Source organism: Coffea arabica, chromosome 7e, assembly GCF_036785885.1.
Source record: "Coffea arabica cultivar ET-39 chromosome 7e, Coffea Arabica ET-39 HiFi, whole genome shotgun sequence".
NCBI classification, from domain to species: domain Eukaryota; kingdom Viridiplantae; phylum Streptophyta; class Magnoliopsida; order Gentianales; family Rubiaceae; genus Coffea; species Coffea arabica.
Window position 1 is genome coordinate 20158595 of NC_092323.1, and position 20290 is coordinate 20178884.

At 28.8% G+C, this 20290-nt stretch overlaps 1 long non-coding RNA gene across 1 annotated transcript; it reads left to right on the top strand.

Annotated features, from left to right (window-relative positions):
* The first annotated feature begins 2293 nt into the window (after positions 1-2293).
* On the top strand, positions 2294-6079 carry LOC113702386 (uncharacterized). Its single transcript, XR_003451116.2, has 3 exons — positions 2294-2525; positions 4316-4395; positions 5704-6079. It is a non-coding gene; the product is annotated as an uncharacterized lncRNA (long non-coding RNA).
* Positions 6080-20290: the final 14211 nt, after the last annotated feature.

Below are 20290 nucleotides of genomic sequence, written 5' to 3' on the forward strand. Positions count from 1 at the left end.
GAATACAAAAGAGTGGTTGAACTTGAAAAGAGATTGGTTGAATTACAGAATAAGGAGAGTTTTCACTGATCTAGTCTCGTAGTATTCGCCGATGCCTTTCTTCTGAATTTTGATTCTATTTATAGAGGCTCGGGACTTCTCATTTCATCTTCATTTGAATTTCATTTGTCTTTTGAGTCGATACTTTATTTGTGGCCGACATCTTTTTCAAAAGTCATTTGGATCTTGTCCGCATGGTCCTCCGAAAGGATCGAAAGTAGATTCGGATGATTCTGCTGACTCGTCAATTTTGTTGGTTTCTTCTTTTTTATCCTGCTTTTGCAAATAGTCCAAATATTCTTTGAGTAGTCTTGGATCTTGAATCATCTTTTTCATCAGAAAATCATTTGAACTTGCCTCGGATACCATCTCGGTATCTTTTTCTTTTTCTTTCTTTATTGGAGTAGTTGTTGGGGTAGGTGCCATAGTGGTTGGAGTAGGTGGAGAAGTTGTTGTAATAGGTACCGTAGTGGTTGGAGTAGGTAGCTGTTTTGTCCACTTGAGTTTGTCCCCTGTTGTTAGGAATCTGATGACGTTTACTTGATCTCCAAATTCCTGATTGAATCTTGTCCACCATTTAATTTTGAATTCTCTGACCAATGACATTGGAAGTGATTTTTCTAATTCTTGATGGATCTTAAAACTCCAGCAAAAGATCCATGGAACTTTGAACTCCATATGAAATAAAATTGGCCTTGTATATTCTTCCCCCTTTACTCTTTTTAGGTATGTCTGAAATCCCATAAGCACATTTGGAGGTAGAATTTCTGGTTGTGGTCCAAACCATTTCCACCAATGATTGAACCAAATTGGAAATTCTCTACTGCAACTTTCTTTGAATGTGAAGAACCAGGAATGATTGAATGGTCTAAAAAGGAAAGCACGATACCATGCCATTTTGTAATCTTGATATGTAAATCCATCTGGAATAAATCTTACTGAAAAGGATTTTTTAGAATAAAGAGAAGTCCATTCATTGGGAGAACAAACTTTCTTTATTATACATTTTGAATGGCTGACTATATTTGGATTTTTTCTATCTGGAATAGAAAATATTTCAACAGATTGAGTATCTGTAAGAATTAATTCATAGTAATCCAAATTTTTTGAGGAATCATCTGGTTGCCAATAGCATTTTTTAGGAAAGATTCTTTGGGTAATTTGATTGAGGGTAGAGTATAAAGGTACTTCTTGAAATCTGGTTAGAGTAATATGTTGAGTAAATGGCTTGGTGAAATAGATATTTTCATTGGATTTTTCTGAAGGTTTTGAAATTTGTTGAAGAGGTTTTATTTGAGAAGAAGTGGGAGTGTAGGCAGCTTGACTATATGTCAAGGCTGGGAAATCCTGCAATATTTGGAATCTATTTTGGGTTACAGGAGTTAGACTCATCTCATAATCTTGAGGAGTCTTTGGCCTGGAATTCCCCGCTTTTGAATCCATATTTCTGCAATATTAATAAACAATATCTTTAAGCTGGTCAGATAATTGCTTATTTTGTTCTTTGTAGTACTGAATAAATTCTTCATTTCTTTCAACTCTTCTCAGGACTTGAATTCGGATAGTATTTCGCTGAATCTCTCTTTGAATAATAAAAGCTCTTTCTTGTGGAGTAATGGTAGCATAAGGGCTTTTTTGAATATATATGGTGTGAGGACTCGCAAAATTTACTTATTTAATCTCCTATTTCTAGCTTATTTAATTATTTATTTGGCCTTTTACCCCGAATATTATTTTCTAAGCTCTTAAGACCTAATTACATGAAAATATAGTTTCATTATATTTTTAAAGTGACTTGTTTCAAAAATTAATTTTCGAAAGCTCGTTTAGTGAAAATAGTTAACACGTTTTTGGAAATCTTGACCGATTGAGAGTACAATAAGTTTGGAATATTGGAGACATGTACAATGGACCTAAATTAGGTATTTTAATGTTTAAATACTCAAGTGATAGTTATTAGTACTATCGTTATAAGAATTTCTCGGAAGTTTCGCGTTATTGCGCTTAAATTGGAGATACGCGTTTTCACACGCGCGATTTAAATTGAGGAACGTTAGACCCTTATTTTGGGACAATTGAGAGTGAATAATATTTATATGAATATAAGTGCATTAGAGGTTTAGTGCACTAGTGAAACAAACTCGAGAGGAATCGAGCACGAAACGCGGGAAAAAGAGTTGACCTTTGAATCAATGAGAGCCACACATTTTAGTTTCACATGGGAGCATCACACTAGATTAAAACCCTCCATATACTTACCTCAATTGCTGCCTCTTTTGCTTCCATTCCAGCCGTGCAACATCAAGATAGAAAAGGATCAAGTTTACTTCACCAAATCCTACTCAATCTTCATCCGATTCACACCAAACTTAAACCACCCTTAGCTTAACACTTGAGGAGTATTTTGAGCTGCAAAAGAGAGCTGAAAAGCCACGGTTTTCTGGAGCAAAGAGTGGCCAAAATTTCTGCCTTCATCATCTAATCAAGTAGGTGTTAATCCAACACTTAAATCTTGCTTTATGAAGATCATCTTACATGTATAAGGTAGTATTTGCATTTGGGTAGCTTGTTTATGGTGTAAAATGAAATGGGTGGGCTCTATGAACTCCCACCTTTGTCTTGAGGACTGATCTCATGCTTGATGATGGATTTAATGGTGGTTTAGTGCTTAAATTAGTGGATTAATGTTGTATTGTTGGTAGAAAATCATAGGAGGTGCTTGGAGCAAAAGTGACCGTTTTACCCCTGCCTTGTCCGACCATTTTTGTGCACAATTTTGAGGTTCTAATGACTTGATTATATTGTTTACATGTTATTGTGAGTGTGTACAAAATTTCATTGAAAAATAACATGATTTGGTTGGTTAAATGAGTTGATTTCCAAAGTTAGCAAAACTGGAAAATGAATCCCGTATTGCCCAGGCAGTCATCTTGTATCGGCTATAACTCTTTGCTCCGATGTCGAAATCAAGTGCCGTTTGTGGCATTGGAAACTAGACATTCCCAGCTTTCCATTGGTACCAATTTCACATTATGGTTCCACTTGAGGGAGCCACACCATTCGATTGAAAATCACTGTCCTGTTTCGTTTCTCTCCAGGAGACAGGACAGGACTTGTATCTTGATGCTCAAAAACGAGCTGTTTGTGAATGTAATTTGAAAATGGTTTCTTCTGAGAAAATTCAGCTTTATGAGAGAGCTTTCCAACGCCATCAACCACGCCCAATTCCAAGTTGAATTGAGTGAGTTGTGGCCAAAGTTTGAAACAGCTACAGTGATAGAATTTTCCACTTGGACAGATTTGTAACTAACAATGATTTGGGACTTGTTATTTCGAAATTCTTGATGTAAATCACCTATCAAATGTATTTTGAATTCTTACTAGACCTGATTATCATAAACGAGACATGTTTTAGGTATCTTCCCTTGGTCAAAAGTTTAGAAAAGGAAATTTTCATACACGAGGCAGCTTTGCCTTAAAAATTTGGAAACTTGAGTGATTTTGTTAAGTGACTTTCCTTGCATATTTTCTATGAAATTTGACAGAGGAATAGCCCTTATATGGTAGTATAATCATACCAAATTTGGTGCCATTCCGAGTCTGTTTAGATGTTCAAACAAAGTCCCAAAGTTCATGTTTAAATCTGGAAATTCTTGATCGAGGAGGAATTTTTAGCCAACTTTGAGCTGCTATATTTTGGCGCTCAAAACTTCAATTCTTGTACCGTTTGTTTCGTTTTAAACTTTGATTGTAGCTCTAATTGAGTTCTAAATTTTGGAGGTTAGTTCGTATTGTGTGAATTTTGCCGGATTTTCAAAGATGGTCAAAAACCAACCCCGAAACTGTCTAAATGGTCCCAAGCAGCAACTTCGAGTCAATTTTTGAATACCTTCTGTTTGGAATCATGGAAAAGTATCTTCTAGGAACTTTTAGCGCTTTTGAAGAAGTTTCCAACAGTATCAAGCTTTCCAATTTTGGACCTACATAGTGCAAGATACGATTTTTCTAAAATTGACACCCAAAGCTGAAATTTGTCAATTTCTTAGAAAATGAGATTTTGGAAACTTGCCTTCTTTTCTCGATACCGATTGAACATTTTGAACTCGATTTCATGGAAAATATTAGTCTCTCTCTTTAGACTTTAAAACTTTACTCTTGAGCCTCGATTATTAATAATTAAGGCCCAATTCATGAATTCCCTTTAGATTGTACAACCTTCTTTGATAAGTAGGAGTTCTAAGTGATAGTGTATAATAGTTGATGGTTAATTGCTCAGGCGCTCAAGAAGACCTTCAAGAGAAACTCGAAGTGGACGCCCAAACGCTTGTTTGAGAACTACTCGCTTGTTTTGACTAGGTGAGTGTTCCATATAGGAATACATAATTGAATAAGTCTAGGACATGTTTATTTTATGATTATTAAGTGTTAAGTGCTATGTGTTAAGTATTTACCATACTCATGCCTATTTAAGGAATGTATACTTGCATTGTATATCTACATGAATTGGTTAAATGATTAACCATATCAAATGACCATATGAACTCGATACATGCTTAACTTGCTAGATTGCTTGCTTAGCCTACTCGGTTTTTAAAAAAAAAATGGAGTCGAGTGTGTACTTTATCGCACTCGTTCTCTTTTGAGATGAATAACTCATGCTTGGAAATGATCGAATAACATGACTTAGTATGCTAAGGTTGCATACGTCGTTGGAGTGAATCTCCTCGACTCTCACATGCTAAAAATGGGATAACGGCCAATGATGGCCTATTCATATGACAAATGCCTGTCAATTAACCGTCACTACTTAACCGTTAACCGTTAACCGTGAACCGTCAACCGTTAACAGTGAACCGTTTACCAACCGACATTACTACTTGATTACTTGATTATCATGAATCACATGTTACATGAAGCTGTCCATTATTGTTAGGCGAGTGTGTACTTTATCTCACTCGACCTACCCAAATGATGAATTTTACCTTTTGTCGAATTACTTGGTTACCTGTGCATGTTGTAAGCTTTAAGCTGAACTGGGCCCTGCTCATGGTTACTAACCTACTCGAGCCAGGACTGGGCTCGGTCGGGTAGGTTGGAACCTTGGGACACCGTTTCGGTATACTCGAGTATTACCACTGGAGGGATAAGGTGATGGCCAGTCAAACCGAGGGGACCCGGAAGTCATAAGGTGCAGATGACCGACAGAGTTCCACTGGAACACCGTATCCTACAGTATATGTTTACCTTGTATCATGATAATTGTTTCATGCTAAAATGTCAACATGAAATCCTGAGGCATGCCTGCGGTATGCTCCATATCTGTTACCTGTTCAATGTACTCATATCATGGTACCGGTTTCATGTTAATGCTCCCTACCTGTAATATGCTGAATTACTCGCACCGGTAATAAGCTCCAATTACTCGTGAACTATACATGCCAATGTCTTGAACCATGATAACTGTCTCATGATAAATGTCTTATACCATGATACATGTCTCAAATTACCCGTACAGTGATCATCACCTCATGATAACATGCCATTGTGTAACCTTGAACCATGCATATGATATGCCCAACTTACTTGATTTATTTGAATTGTTAGAGTGTCTTGGAACCTCACTGGGCTGTGTAGCTCATCCCACGTTGTGGTTTTCTTTTACAGGGTTCGAGACCAAGGGTGTTCGTGAGTAGTACTAGATTGTTTTCTTTTGAAGATTTTAAGTTATATTATAACGGATGGCTATTGTACCCTTTTCCGTTGAGTTGTATTTAAGCTTGAAAGCTACATAATTGTAAGTGTGAGATATTTGAAGTTACTTAAAGTATTTCGAGCTTTTGAATGATGGATTGTAGTGAGTCCTGGCGAGAGTTGGGCAGACGTCCCGCGGATACCCTTTGGTTCGCCTTAGGGAGAAGTGGGGCGTCACATATGGTATCATGTTTAGGAATTTGATAGGCTGGAATACTTTGCCTACCATGGCTAGTTTGAACAAAATATTGATATCCTCGGGATTGGATAGCCTTTTCTTTGTTTTGAAGTTTGGGAGAATCTCTCTGAGCTCTCAAATAATTGGTATATTCTCGATCTGTTCTTTGAACCATCAATTCACGATCCATGTCCTTGTAAAAATTCTCTAGTAAGAAAATCTGGTAATGAATTATTTTCTCCTTTAATGAATTCTATATCAAAATCAAAAACAGATAAAATAGCTTGCCATCTAGCAAATATTTGTTTTGAAACTATATTTTGAACATCTTTTTGTAAAATCTCTTTTGCAGATTTACAGTCTATTCTTATTAAAAATTTCTTGTTATATAAATCATCTTGAAATTTTGATATACATAAAACTATTGATAAAATTTCTTTTTTAATAGTTGAATAATTCTTTTGAGGATCAGACCAGGTTCCTGAATGAAATCTAACTAACTCTTCTTTTGACTCTTCTAATTTTTGTTTTAGTGTTCCTCCATATCCTAATTCTGATGCATCTGTTTCAACTATCATGAATGCTTTAGGATGTGGTAAACATAAACACGGCAAGGATTTAACTTTTTCTTTTAAATATTTTATTTTTTGAGTATGTTCTTCTGTCCATGGCTTTGGATTTTTCTTTAATCTATTAAATAATATAGAGCATTCTTGTCTTAATTTAGGAAAGAAATCTGCTATATAATTTAAGCATCCTAAAAATCTTTGTAACTGATTTTTATCTTTTATTTCATCTGGAAATTTAGTAGTGAATTCTAAAGCTCTATTGATTGGTTTTATTGTTCCTTGGTATATGTCATGTCTTAAAAATCTTATTTTTGTTTGGAATAATTTCATTTTTGGTGCAGAAACCACTAATCCGTTTTTCCTGACTATTTTTAAAAATATATTTAAATGTTTAAAATGCTGTTCTAATGATTCAGAAAATATTAATACATCATCAATATATACTATACTAAATGAACTGTAAGGATTGAAAATGTCATTCATTATATTTTGAAATTCTGATGGTGCATTTTTTAATCCAAATGGCATTACATTCCACTCATAATGTCCAAAGGGTGTTGTGAATGTTATTTTGTATCTATCTTTTGGATTTATTAATATTTGCCAATATCCTGATTTTAAATCAAATTTTGAAAATATCTTTGCTTTAAATAGTCTATTAAGCAAATCTTTTTTATTGGGAATTGGATATCTAATCCATTGCAATACTTTATTTAATGGTTTATAATTTATTACTAATCTTGGAACTCCTCGTTCTTTTTCTGCTTGATTCATAACATAAAATGCAGCACAACTCCATGGTGATTTTGAGGGGGTTATTAGTTTTTTATCTATTAATATTTTTATCTCTTTTTTACAAAATTCTAATAAATCAGAATTCATTTGTATTGGTCTAGCTTTAGTTGGAATATTCTTTTCATTAAAATCTTTTTCATAAGGTAATTCTATCATATGTTGTTTTCTATCCCAAAAAGCATTAGGAATATCTGCAGAAATTTCTTTTTGTAATAACTCTTCTAGTTCTGATATTCTTTTTTGTATTTTAATATCTTTTAATTGTTCTTCAATTTTTAAATGAGACTTTTCTTCTTTAATATAGCTTATATGTTGTTGTACTTTGGTAATAGCATTTATTGTTTTATAAATAGAAGATGTTTGTAAAGTCTGTAATTCTCTCTGTTTTATTGGAGTTAAGAACTTAAAAGTAATAATTTTTCCCATTATATTTATCGAAATTCCTTCATTACTTACTAAAAATGGATAAATCTGTATTAAAAAAGGTGTTCCTAATATTATATCATGATTTATATTTTTTACAATTTTGAAATTATGTTTAATACAATATTCATTGTTACATATTGATCCTTTTGTAAATTTATATTTTACTTGTAAATTTTCTCCATTTGCTGCCATCAATGTTTCATTTGTCCTTTCACAATATTTAGTAGGAATTATTCCTTCTTTAATGCAACTTGCATCAGCTCCACTATCTATTAGAGCTACAAAGGTTTCTTTGAAATCTTCTACTGTAATTGTTACTAAAGCAAACCATTTTTGAAATGTCATTTTTTCTATAGTATTTAAATATTGATCATCGTCTACTGGTTTTTCTGATATGGATATTTCTTCTGTTTTAGAATTAGAAGTTGAGGGCTGATTATTTATTAAAGTTATTTTTGCTTCTATTTCTAAATCTTTTGTTTTTAATTCTATAATTTCTTGTTGTAATTGTTTTACTTGTATTTTTAGATTATTAATTTCTGATTGAAGATCTTTTGTAGTTTCTTTCTTCATTATATTTATATTTGGATATTTATCTATTAATTTCGAAATACTAAAAGGTTCTATTATTTTTGGCATTTTATCTTCTTGAATGATTAAACTTTTTAATCTTTCTAAATATTCCTTTTTAGCTATTGGATCTTCTATTTTTTCTATTATATCTAATAAAAATTCTTTATCTTCTTTTTTAGTTATAACATTTATATATTTTGGAGTATTAGAACAATTACAATCTTTTTCACTTTCTGAACTAGTTAAGTCATTATAAAAATCATCTTCTGAACTTTGATCTTTTTCATTTATTAATAAGTTTATTAATTTATTTTTAATTTCTTCTTCATCTGCACATATCTCTGTAATTTTTTCTTTTAATTTACATTTGTTTGCTTTATGACCTATTTTTCCACATTTGTAACAAACAATTTTTCTTTTAATAAACTTTCTCTTTCTTTCTGGTTTATCTTCTTTAGGTCTTTTATATTTTAATTTTTTATTATATTTTTTAACTTTCTTTTTGTATGCTGATGGTGATTTAATTCTTTTGATTCCAAATGCATCACAAAATGATCCTACTTCCTTGGTTTTAGAACCATATTTTATTTGTAATCTTAATTCTGAACATAACATTAATCCTTCTTTTTTCACAAAAGCAAAATAATTGTCCAAAAGTAATATTTTCAAATGAAATTACATCTGTTCCCATTTCCTTTTGTAAACTATCCATTATTCTTTGTGAAAATAAACTTGGTAATCCTGTTATGAATCTTTCTTTCCAGAATGAAGCATTACAATCTGGTCTTCTTAATACATTTGTTAAAAACATATCTTTATACCATCTAAAGTCTGATAATGTAGGACATCTTAAATTTGTTAAAAATGTTTTATTAGAATTTAATTCTTCTTTTGGATTTCCTATGAAATACATTACTATTGTTACTATTAAGAATTCTGCAGCATCTGATTGTATCTGAATATTTTCTTGGTCATCTTCAATTTCTTGGGTATGTTCTAATATTGATAATTTATCTTGTAATGTTAGAGTATTATCCCACCAATTTTTTAATTGTCCAGTGAATCCTGAAACTAATAATGTTGCAATATTTCTCTCTTGAATATTTTTAATTTTATAAGCAAGTCTAGCCATTCCCATTTCTTGCAAATTATTTAATACTTCATATTCAGCTTTACCATCTATATTCCATTCATAAATTGAATCTCCATCATATTTAGTGGTACGAAATTTTGATCTTTCTTCATATTGAATATCTGGAGGGCTAGGTCTTGGATAATAATTTTTTGTACTTACCATTTTCCAATTTTTATTGGTATTATCATTTATCCTTCTTCTTCTTATTCTATTTAATTGATTTTCTCCTTCTTCTTCAAATTGAGTTTCTATAGGTAATATTATATTTTCTTCTAGATCTGAATTTGTTGATTCTTCAATTGAATTTTCGAATTGCTCAGTTGAATTATCTCTTATAATTTGATCTAAAGCATTTATTTTGGGTGTTGAAGGTTTTACTTCTGTTAAGTTTTGTAATGCTTGAGATATTTTATTTAATATATTATCTGTAGTATTTATTTTTTGATTATTAATATTTTGTACTAAATCTTGTTCCTTTTCTTTGGTCAAACTTCTAGGTTGAAAATGCGGTGCTGAAATATCATTTGGGAACTTTAAATCTGGTTTCTTTAATGTATCTATTTTTGTATTTAATATTTCCATATGTTGAGAAATTGTATGAAGAATTTGATTTGTATAATTATTTTGTTGGTATACTTTTTTAATATCTTCTAAATTTATTGTATTAGATGTACTTGATTCAGCTTCCCTTCCCTTTTTAAAAGGTGAGGCTATTATTTCTCCTTTTCCTATATTTATTTTTACTTCTTGTAATGGAGGGTGTATGGATGTTATAATTTGATCGTCTTTTAACTTCCATTTTTTATATAAATTAGTTTGAACATTTATTTGAGATGTATTATATATGTCATTTATTCCCAATTTTGACGTATAAAATGCTAACCATGTAAAGAAAGGAAAATCAAATTTCTGTTTATCTAATTCATTTTTCCATTCTATAATTAATTTGTTCTTGTATTCAGATTCTAATTGAAAAAACTAAATTCTTTTTTCCCTATTTTCTTCATCTTCAAAATCTTCTTGTAAACATTTATGATTTATTATATAAGGTTTTTTTATAAAATTTATTTCTCCTCTCATTTGTGAATGTGTGGGAGAGTATTCTGTTTGATTTTGATTTATTACCTCTGGAACTGGGGTTTTATATTTAAAGGTTGAAGTATTTTCTATGGGAAAATTTATTTCAGTAGATTCATAATTTGAATGTCTAGCTGGTAACCATGAATAACTTGAACTAGGTCTTTCTCTTAATGAAGCGAATCTTATTAAAGTATTTCCATCAGGTTTTTCTATAATATCTTCTGTAGTAGTTTGTTCTATATTTCTTGCTATTTGTGGATTTTTTATTTCAAATTCACTTGGTATTGTTATTTCATTCCATTTTAATAAAAGAAAAATTTACTTGTTTTGATCTAAATGTAAATTGACTTGAAAGTAAAATTGCATGTTAAAAGATAGATTAAAAGTAACATAATCGAGAAGGCCTTGATCTACTAGCTGAAATTGAGACTAGGGTTGCATTAGGTTTTAGGGTTATTAAGACCAATGGTCTCATGCAACAATTATTGTTTTCAACCCATATATCTAGTAGTTGGTTTTTTATTTTCCATGTTTTTAATGCTATATATGGCCGATTACATCAGCTATGTGTCTTTTTTTTTTAAGGATAATTTTAGGAACCTATCTTGAGGTTTCTGAGATGTCACTTTGCACTTTTGAACTTTGAAAATATCAAGTTTTCCCTTTTTAATTTTTTGAAAGCTGTCAGCCCATTTCAAAATATATTATCAAAAATCTAATTTTTGGATGGAGAAGACATTTTCATTCCAAAAATGCACTTTGTTGTCCTCTATTATTTTCTTCAAAATTGAAAGTATATTAATAAAAGCCTGAAAATAAAGACAAACTATGCAAATGTGTAGTTCTGATAGAACACAATATAGTAGTAGGTATTTTACGGTACAAACAATTTATTTTGAAGATTATATTTAAGGTTTTTTGAGCCAAAAAAGATTATTGTGTTATTACAAAGTGTTTTTGGTCAATTTAGAATTTTTTTTCAAATTTTTAGAATTTTTGGAATTTCTTGATTTTTTTTTTTTTTGTCTAGATTGATGGCTCAAAAACTAGAAAAAAGACAAAATGTTTAAAATTACGTCTACAATCTCATTTGAGGTGTTCTCAAAGACTAAGAAGTTATTTTTTATTGGAAATTATTTTCATATGAATTCAAGGATTTATAAATTGTGTACAAGTTTTCTAAAGTTTCTAATTTTCGTTTAGATTAATGGATTGAAAACTAATAAAAGATAAAATTCTCAACTGTATTTGTAAAAACTTATTTCAGGTGCTTTTCAAGGTGCAAAATGTTAGTTTCATCATGGTAAAATTTTTTGGGTGACTTTTATGAGTTCTTTAAATTGTTTAGAATTTCTAAATTTTATTATATTTCTAGTGCACATGGAAACTATTAAAAGGTTCCCCAACCTTGTTAACTTCTTATAATTCTTATTTAAAAAACCATATCAACCAAGTTTTCAAAAATTAGGGAATTAACTTGGTTTGTTATGAAAATAAAAGGGTTCACAAGAAAATGGCAAGATTGGAATGAAAACAATGTTATCAAAAACAAGTTTTTAATAATATATTTAGAAATTTTTTAACAATGTTATCAAAAAAGTTAAAATAAAAAAGGTAAGTGATAATTTTCAAAATTAAGAGGTGCTAAGTGATATGATTATAAAAACTCAAGGGAGGTTTCTGAAATTATCCGAAATAAAAGTCACAAAACATTTTTTTAACTAAACTACAAAACAGTTATTCCTTCAAAATAGCCCTATTATTTTTGTATGCAGACTTGTTTTTGACCTTTTAATGTAGAATAATAATATATATCACCGGTTAACTCATCACCGGTTTATCACCGCCTATGACCTATGTAGAGTGATGACATGGAACAAGGTTTACTTTCCCATCTTTAAGGAATAATGATATGGCAATAATTATGTAGAATATATATCAAATTAATAAAATTCAATAAGGTTGTTCTGATGGGTGTCATTCGAGCACTCGTTAACACACCTAACATTCATTTTAACTAACCATAGGTCCGTTTGGATTAGCTGTTTTTGGGGTTGTTTTTAAAAAATAACACTGTAGCATTTCGTTTTTAAAATACAAGTCCGTTTGGATTAGTTGTTTTTCAAAAACTATATGAAAAACTTTTACTGTAGATATTTTTTGGATTATTTTTAAAGGTATATTATATATATTTATATATTTATATAAAAATATATAAATGTATTATATTATATATAATACATAATATAAATATATTTAAAAATGTATAAGTGTATATTATTATAAATGTATAAATTATAAATGAATATTACATAAATGTATAAATGAATATATTATAAATATATATTAATATTATGTATAAATGTATTAATATAATTAATATAAATGTATTAATGTATTAAAATTACGTATAAATGTAAAATTAATTTTATGTATATTAATATAATGTATAAATGTATTATATATAATATAATACATAATATAAGTATATTATAAATATACATAAATATATATATTATGTATAAATGTACATTTATATAAATGTATAATATATATAATATATAATTTATATAATATAAAAATATATTTTAAATATATTTTAAATAAAATAAAATATTTATAATATGAATATTTTAAATATCTATTTAATAGAGACTTTTATATAGTGATTTTTTTTTCAGAGAAATGTAAGCCTAAGCATTTTATTAGAAAAATGTTACAAGTACTAAGACAAAATAATTTACACCAACGCAACCTGCAGCAACGGTGTTCCTGATCATGCATACAAAATGATTTTGTTTGGATAGGTTTATTTGAAAGAATTACTGAATTAAAAACTAAAGATTTGGAAATAGAAGCCAAAATGATTGGACTATTCCAGAAGAAAAAATAGAACATTTTTACATAATAGGACCCTTAGATTTCAAAACAACTTTATCAGTTAAAACTCATGAAGAAACAATTTCTATTCAAGAAGATTATCAATTTGTTCCATTATTGAATCATAATACAATTCAAAAGTATCTTAGTAAAGGATATAGATATATTCATATAGTTTTAATCCAAGTTGCGGTAAAACAAAATGCATCATAAAGAAGGTTTGTTCTCCCAATGAATGGACTTCTCTTTATTCAAAGAAATCTTTTTCAGTAAGATCCATTCTAGATGGATTCACTTATCAAGATTACAAAATGGCATGGTATCGTGCTTTTTTGTATAGACCTTTCAATCATTCATGGTTTTTTATATTCCAAGAAAGTTGCAGCAGAGAATTTTCAATTTGGTTCAATCATTGGTGGCAATGGTTTGGCCCTCAAAAAGAAATTTTACCTCCAAATGTTTTAATGGGATTCTAGACCTATCTCAAAAAAGCAAAGGGGGAAGAATATACAAGGCCAATTTTATTCCACATGGAGTTCAAAGTACCGGGGATTTTTTGTTGGAGTTTCAAAGTTCATCAAGAATTAGAAAAACCACTCCCAATGTCATTAGTTAGAGAATTCAAGATTAAATGGTGGATAGGATTCAACCAAGAGTTCTGTGATCAAAAGATACCAGACTCAAAAGATACAAAACCTCACTTTTATCTATGATTCAAACCAACGTTTGTAATGGAGCTATTTACTTTAATTGTGCTCCAAATTTTTCAATAGATTTAATTGATCCACATATTTTGAATTCAGTAATACTAGATATTCATTTACAAGGTGATGAATTTGAAAAACATACAAAGAATTTTGCGGTAATTTACAGAATGTATTATAGACCATTGTCTTCACAATTAAATCCAAAATTCAGCATGACTCCAACTTTAAATATCTCTTTTTCGAGTTTGAGACGTCCACTATATATGTGTGTTCATATATTAAAAGAGGTATTTTCATATTAAAAATAACTAGGTACTCGAAACTTCTCCACCAAATTCCTTCTTACAGTGCCAAAAAGCATGTGGGAAAACTTTTGTTGGTTTGGTCCTTGGTTCTAACTGGAAAGTGATATTAAAAATAATCAACGGGCATGAGAAAAAGGCCTTTTCAATATTTATCCTAAGGAGAAAAACAAGTACGAGAAACTTTAAAAATATTGTCCATGAAATATCTAATTGAGCAATGTATTACATATAAGTTGCAATCTTTATAGCAGCATTCTCTTGTAAGAATTTCTACCTTTAGAGTCATATGTGATCTATACGATTAATTGATTGATATCCTAAATAAATCATTGATATTATGTCAATGATTGATCTGTATTTACCATTAATTGCTGATTGATTAGTTGTTAATGGATACTTTCAATCAATCAAATTTACCTCGAAGTTTGACCAAATAATGAATCCATCTCTCAAATTTAACCAAATGACAATCACCTCCCTTGTTCATACCAAACTAACAGGAATACTAAAATGACAAAAGTTCCCTTTGTGTTAAAATGGGCAAAAAAAATTAAAAATTATTTTTTTCCTCTTTCAGAATAAAAACATTAAACAATAGCTTTTTATTTAAAAAAAGATATAAAATAGGCTCAAAAAAAATGATGTTTAGAGAAAAAGCAAAGTATATTGTGTTATTGTCCTATTTTGTAGTATCAAAAAAAATAAAAAAGAAAAATAGTTCACGTACAAAAAAATGATTGAAAATTATGACATGTCTAAACGATAAATATAAATATGAGAATATCTAAAATCAAGGGGTAGACTCTCTTATACTTTGTTCCTATTTCGTAGAGTTGTTTGTCATAGAGAGGAGCATTTTTCAAAGAAAAAAGGGCAGGATCATATTGTAAATAAATTGATCGAAGCACATCTTTGGCGTCCCTCCCTAGTATTTTAGATGGTATTTTTGAGGCGAGTCTTGGAATAGGGTGTTCTTCTAATGCCTATAGGGGTGAGATTGAATAGGAAGTAATTGGCTATTGGATGTTCGCCCGTGCCATATGGCGAATGCCCAAGAGCTCGAGCTTTTTGAGTTTTTTTTTTTATTTTCAAGTTTCAACCAAAAACACATAATTTCTTTCGCAAGGCTTTGTTGCCTCCACACCTTTTATCTTTTTATTTTTATTGATTTTAAGATACGGTTATTCTCTACTATCATGACTAGAATGCTAATCTATGGGTTGGAGTTTAAACCTCGATGCTTCATGGTTCGTTTATAGCAAAAATCTCATAATTTATTGCCAAAATATGTTAAAATTCAGTAAAGGTCATTGGCGGGCGTTGGCATCAATTCCAGCATTTTTGATTTGGTGGTGGAATGACCAAAAAAACTGAGTCCAGCCCCAAGAAACCTCAAAATATATCAGCAAGGCTTTTTTAAGAAAAAAAAAAAAAACCAAGGCCAAATAGTGCATGAGCAAAATGTATCAAACAAGAACTATCTTCTTGAAGACTTACCACAACTTGTGGAGCAGAACATATACGTTTCATGAAAATCATAATTCCAATGTTCCTTCTGTTAACTGTTAACAGCTTTCCACATTATCAAAAAGAAAGAATGAAAAGACAAATTCAGAACTAGCACATTTAAATTGGAGAGACAATTTAGAAATATAACTAGATTAGAATTGCAATGTAATAGTAGAAAATTAAGCCCAAGTAATTGGGGAAAAGGAATATTTCAACCTTTTGTTGTTTTTCTTATATAAACATCGTAGCTTTGTTACATTAAATCTGTACTAATGACAGAAAATACATCAAGTATTTTAAATATCAAAGAATATGAAGATTTATCAAAACATCCAATATAAAATATTAATAAAAATTACACTTTGAAACTCCAATACGTTATCTAGTACCAATCTTGTTGTTTAGTTTTGATGTGCCCATTCTTGGCGGTAGTGGAATAATAGAAACCATCTGGCCTGATTTCCCAACGACATACATTCAGATGGTAATCATAATCGCCACACATGTCGAAACCCTTGAATACTCGAAAACCGGCTTGTTTTATACCCCACCAAAAACGACAGAAGTATTGGGTCCTTCCAAAGAAGTTCATATGAAAGTCCCAATGGAAATCTTCCTTTGGTTGAAGATAATGAAATCCAAGTTCATTATCCTTGGAAAAGCAGTGTACCCATGTTTGATTTGGCATCAAATTAACCACATGAACTTCATAATGCGGACCATGGATAAAACTGCCAGAAACAGAGCTAATGTTTGCAAACCAAAATGAGCATACAAGAATGCCGAAAAGGATTTTATTTGTGTAGCCCATTTTGGCAATTAAGAACTAACTGAAATTGTTAACTGAAATTGTTCAACCTAGCCTTTATATAGTAGCCGTAAGTCTGTTGTAGTGAATAAGCGTAAAATACTCTAAACAGTGAATTACGATAGCCCTTCAGGTTGTTAAGGAAATTCTATTTTAAGCACATTTGATAGCCTTCAAGATATGTATGGTTGTAAAAAGAAAGTAACCACCAAAGAAGGGAAAGCACTTTTTTCTTTTTTCTTTTTTGAAAAAAAAAGTATGATTCTTTGAGGCAGAAATCAAAGTTGGAAAAAAAAAAAGAAACAAGAAAGTTATGGTGTGCATAGTCATCTTGACTCTATAAACTACTATGGTACACCTATTGCTTCGTAATTCTAACCTACATGGGTTCATATCTTGTTTTCAATCTTATCCACAAATAGTTCATTATGTACTTTGCAGTTCCAGACGTAGAATCATATTTATGTAATACAACTTACATGTAAATCAGTAGGGTTTTAGTTTTCAAACCCTTGGTGAGAACCAAGCAAGCAGCTAATTTGCCCTTTTATTATTAGGTTGACTTGGGTCATAACAATAATAAACTATAAACATGGTCACGTGTTCATCTAATGAATCATTTAGCTTAAATCATTAATACTTCACATTATTATTTGTCAGATATCAAAACCATAAAGTCTTCAATAGTAGAGCTAGAAGTAAATGTAAATTGACTTGAAAGTAAAATTGCATGTTAAAAGATAGATTAAAAGTAACATAATCGAGAAGGCCTTGATCTACTAGCTGAAATTGAGACTAGGGTTGCATTAGGTTTTAGGGTTATTAAGACCAATGGTCTCATGCAACAATTATTGTTTTCAACCCATATATCTAGTAGTTGGTTTTTTATTTTCCATGTTTTTAATGCTATATATGGCCGATTACATCAGCTATGTGTCTTTTTTTTTTAAGGATAATTTTAGGAACCTATCTTGAGGTTTCTGAGATGTCACTTTGCACTTTTGAACTTTGAAAATATCAAGTTTTCCCTTTTTAATTTTTTGAAAGCTGTCAGCCCATTTCAAAATATATTATCAAAAATCTAATTTTTGGATGGAGAAGACATTTTCATTCCAAAAATGCACTTTGTTGTCCTCTATTATTTTCTTCAAAATTGAAAGTATATTAATAAAAGCCTGAAAATAAAGACAAACTATGCAAATGTGTAGTTCTGATAGAACACAATATAGTAGTAGGTATTTTACGGTACAAACAATTTATTTTGAAGATTATATTTAAGGTTTTTTGAGCCAAAAAAGATTATTGTGTTATTACAAAGTGTTTTTGGTCAATTTAGAATTTTTTTTCAAATTTTTAGAATTTTTGGAATTTCTTGATTTTTTTTTTTTTTTGTCTAGATTGATGGCTCAAAAACTAGAAAAAAGACAAAATGTTTAAAATTACGTCTACAATCTCATTTGAGGTGTTCTCAAAGACTAAGAAGTTATTTTTTATTGGAAATTATTTTCATATGAATTCAAGGATTTATAAATTGTGTACAAGTTTTCTAAAGTTTCTAATTTTCGTTTAGATTAATGGATTGAAAACTAATAAAAGATAAAATTCTCAACTGTATTTGTAAAAACTTATTTCAGGTGCTTTTCAAGGTGCAAAATGTTAGTTTCATCATGGTAAAATTTTTTGGGTGACTTTTATGAGTTCTTTAAATTGTTTAGAATTTCTAAATTTTATTATATTTCTAGTGCACATGGAAACTATTAAAAGGTTCCCCAACCTTGTTAACTTCTTATAATTCTTATTTAAAAAACCATATCAACCAAGTTTTCAAAAATTAGGGAATTAACTTGGTTTGTTATGAAAATAAAAGGGTTCACAAGAAAATGGCAAGATTGGAATGAAAACATACTCTTTATCCAAAAACAAGTTTTTAATAATATATTTAGGAATTTTTTAACAATGTTATCAAAAAAGTTAAAATAAAAAAGGTAAGTGATAATTTTCAAAATTAAGAGGTGCTAAGTGATATGATTATAAAAACTCAAGGGAGGTTTCTGAAATTATCTGAAATAAAAGTCACAAAACATTTTTTAACTAAACTACAAAACAGTTATTCCTTCAAAATAGCCCTATTATTTTTGTATGCAGGCTTGTTTTGGACCTGTTAATGTAGAATAATAAAATATATCACCGGTTAACTCATCACCGGTTTATCACCGCCTATGACCTATGTAGAGTGATGACATGGAACAAGGTTTTATTTCCCATCTTTAAGGAATAATGATATGGCAATAATTATGTAGAATATATATCAAATTAATAAAATTCCATAAGGTTGTTCTGATGGGTGCCATTCGAGCACTCGTTAACACACCTAACATTCACTTTAACTAACCATAGGTCCGTTTGGATTAACTGTTTTTGGGGTTGTTTTTAAAAAACAACACTGTAGCATTTCGTTTTTGAAATACAAGTCCGTTTGGATTAGTTATTTTTTAAAAACTATATGAAAAACTTTTACTGTAGATATTTTTTGGATTATTTTTAGAGGTATTTTTAAAACATATTTTTGAGTATTTTTATAATTTATAATTTTTATAATTTTATATTTATATACATTTATGCATTTATAATACATTTATAAATATTTATAAATAAATGTATTTATATATTTATATAAAAATATATAAATGTATTATAAATGTATTATATTATATATAATACATAATATAAATATATTTATAAATGTATAAATGTATATTATTATAAATATATAGATTATAAATTATAAATTATAAATTTTATATTTTTATATAAATATACATTTATGCATTTATAATACATTTATAAATATTTTTAAATAAATATTTTTATATATTTATATAAAAATATATAAATGTATTATATTATATATAATACATAATATAAATATATTTATAAATGTATAAGTGTATATTATTATAAATGTATAAATTATAAATGAATATTATATAAATGTATAAATTAATATATTATAAATATATATTAATATTATGTATAAATGTATTAATATAATTAATATAAATGTATAAATATATTAAAATTATGTATAAATGTAAAATTAATTTTGTGTATATTAATATAAATGTATCAATGTATTACAAATGTATTATATTATATATAATGCATAATATAAATGTATACTATAAATATACATAAATATATATAATATGTATAAAAGTACATTTATATAAATGTATAATATATATAATATATAATTTATATATTATTATATATTATTTATATAATATTTAATATTTATATAAATATATAAAAATATATTTTAAATAAAATAAAATATTTATAATATGAATAAATAAATAAATAAATATTTAATATAGAAATATTTAATATATATAATATACATTAATTTTAATTATAAATATTATAATATTATAAATATGGTGTTTATATAATATTTCAATTTGTAATATTTATTGTATATTTCATTATATTAATATTTATATAATATATAATATATAAATGTATAATATAAAGT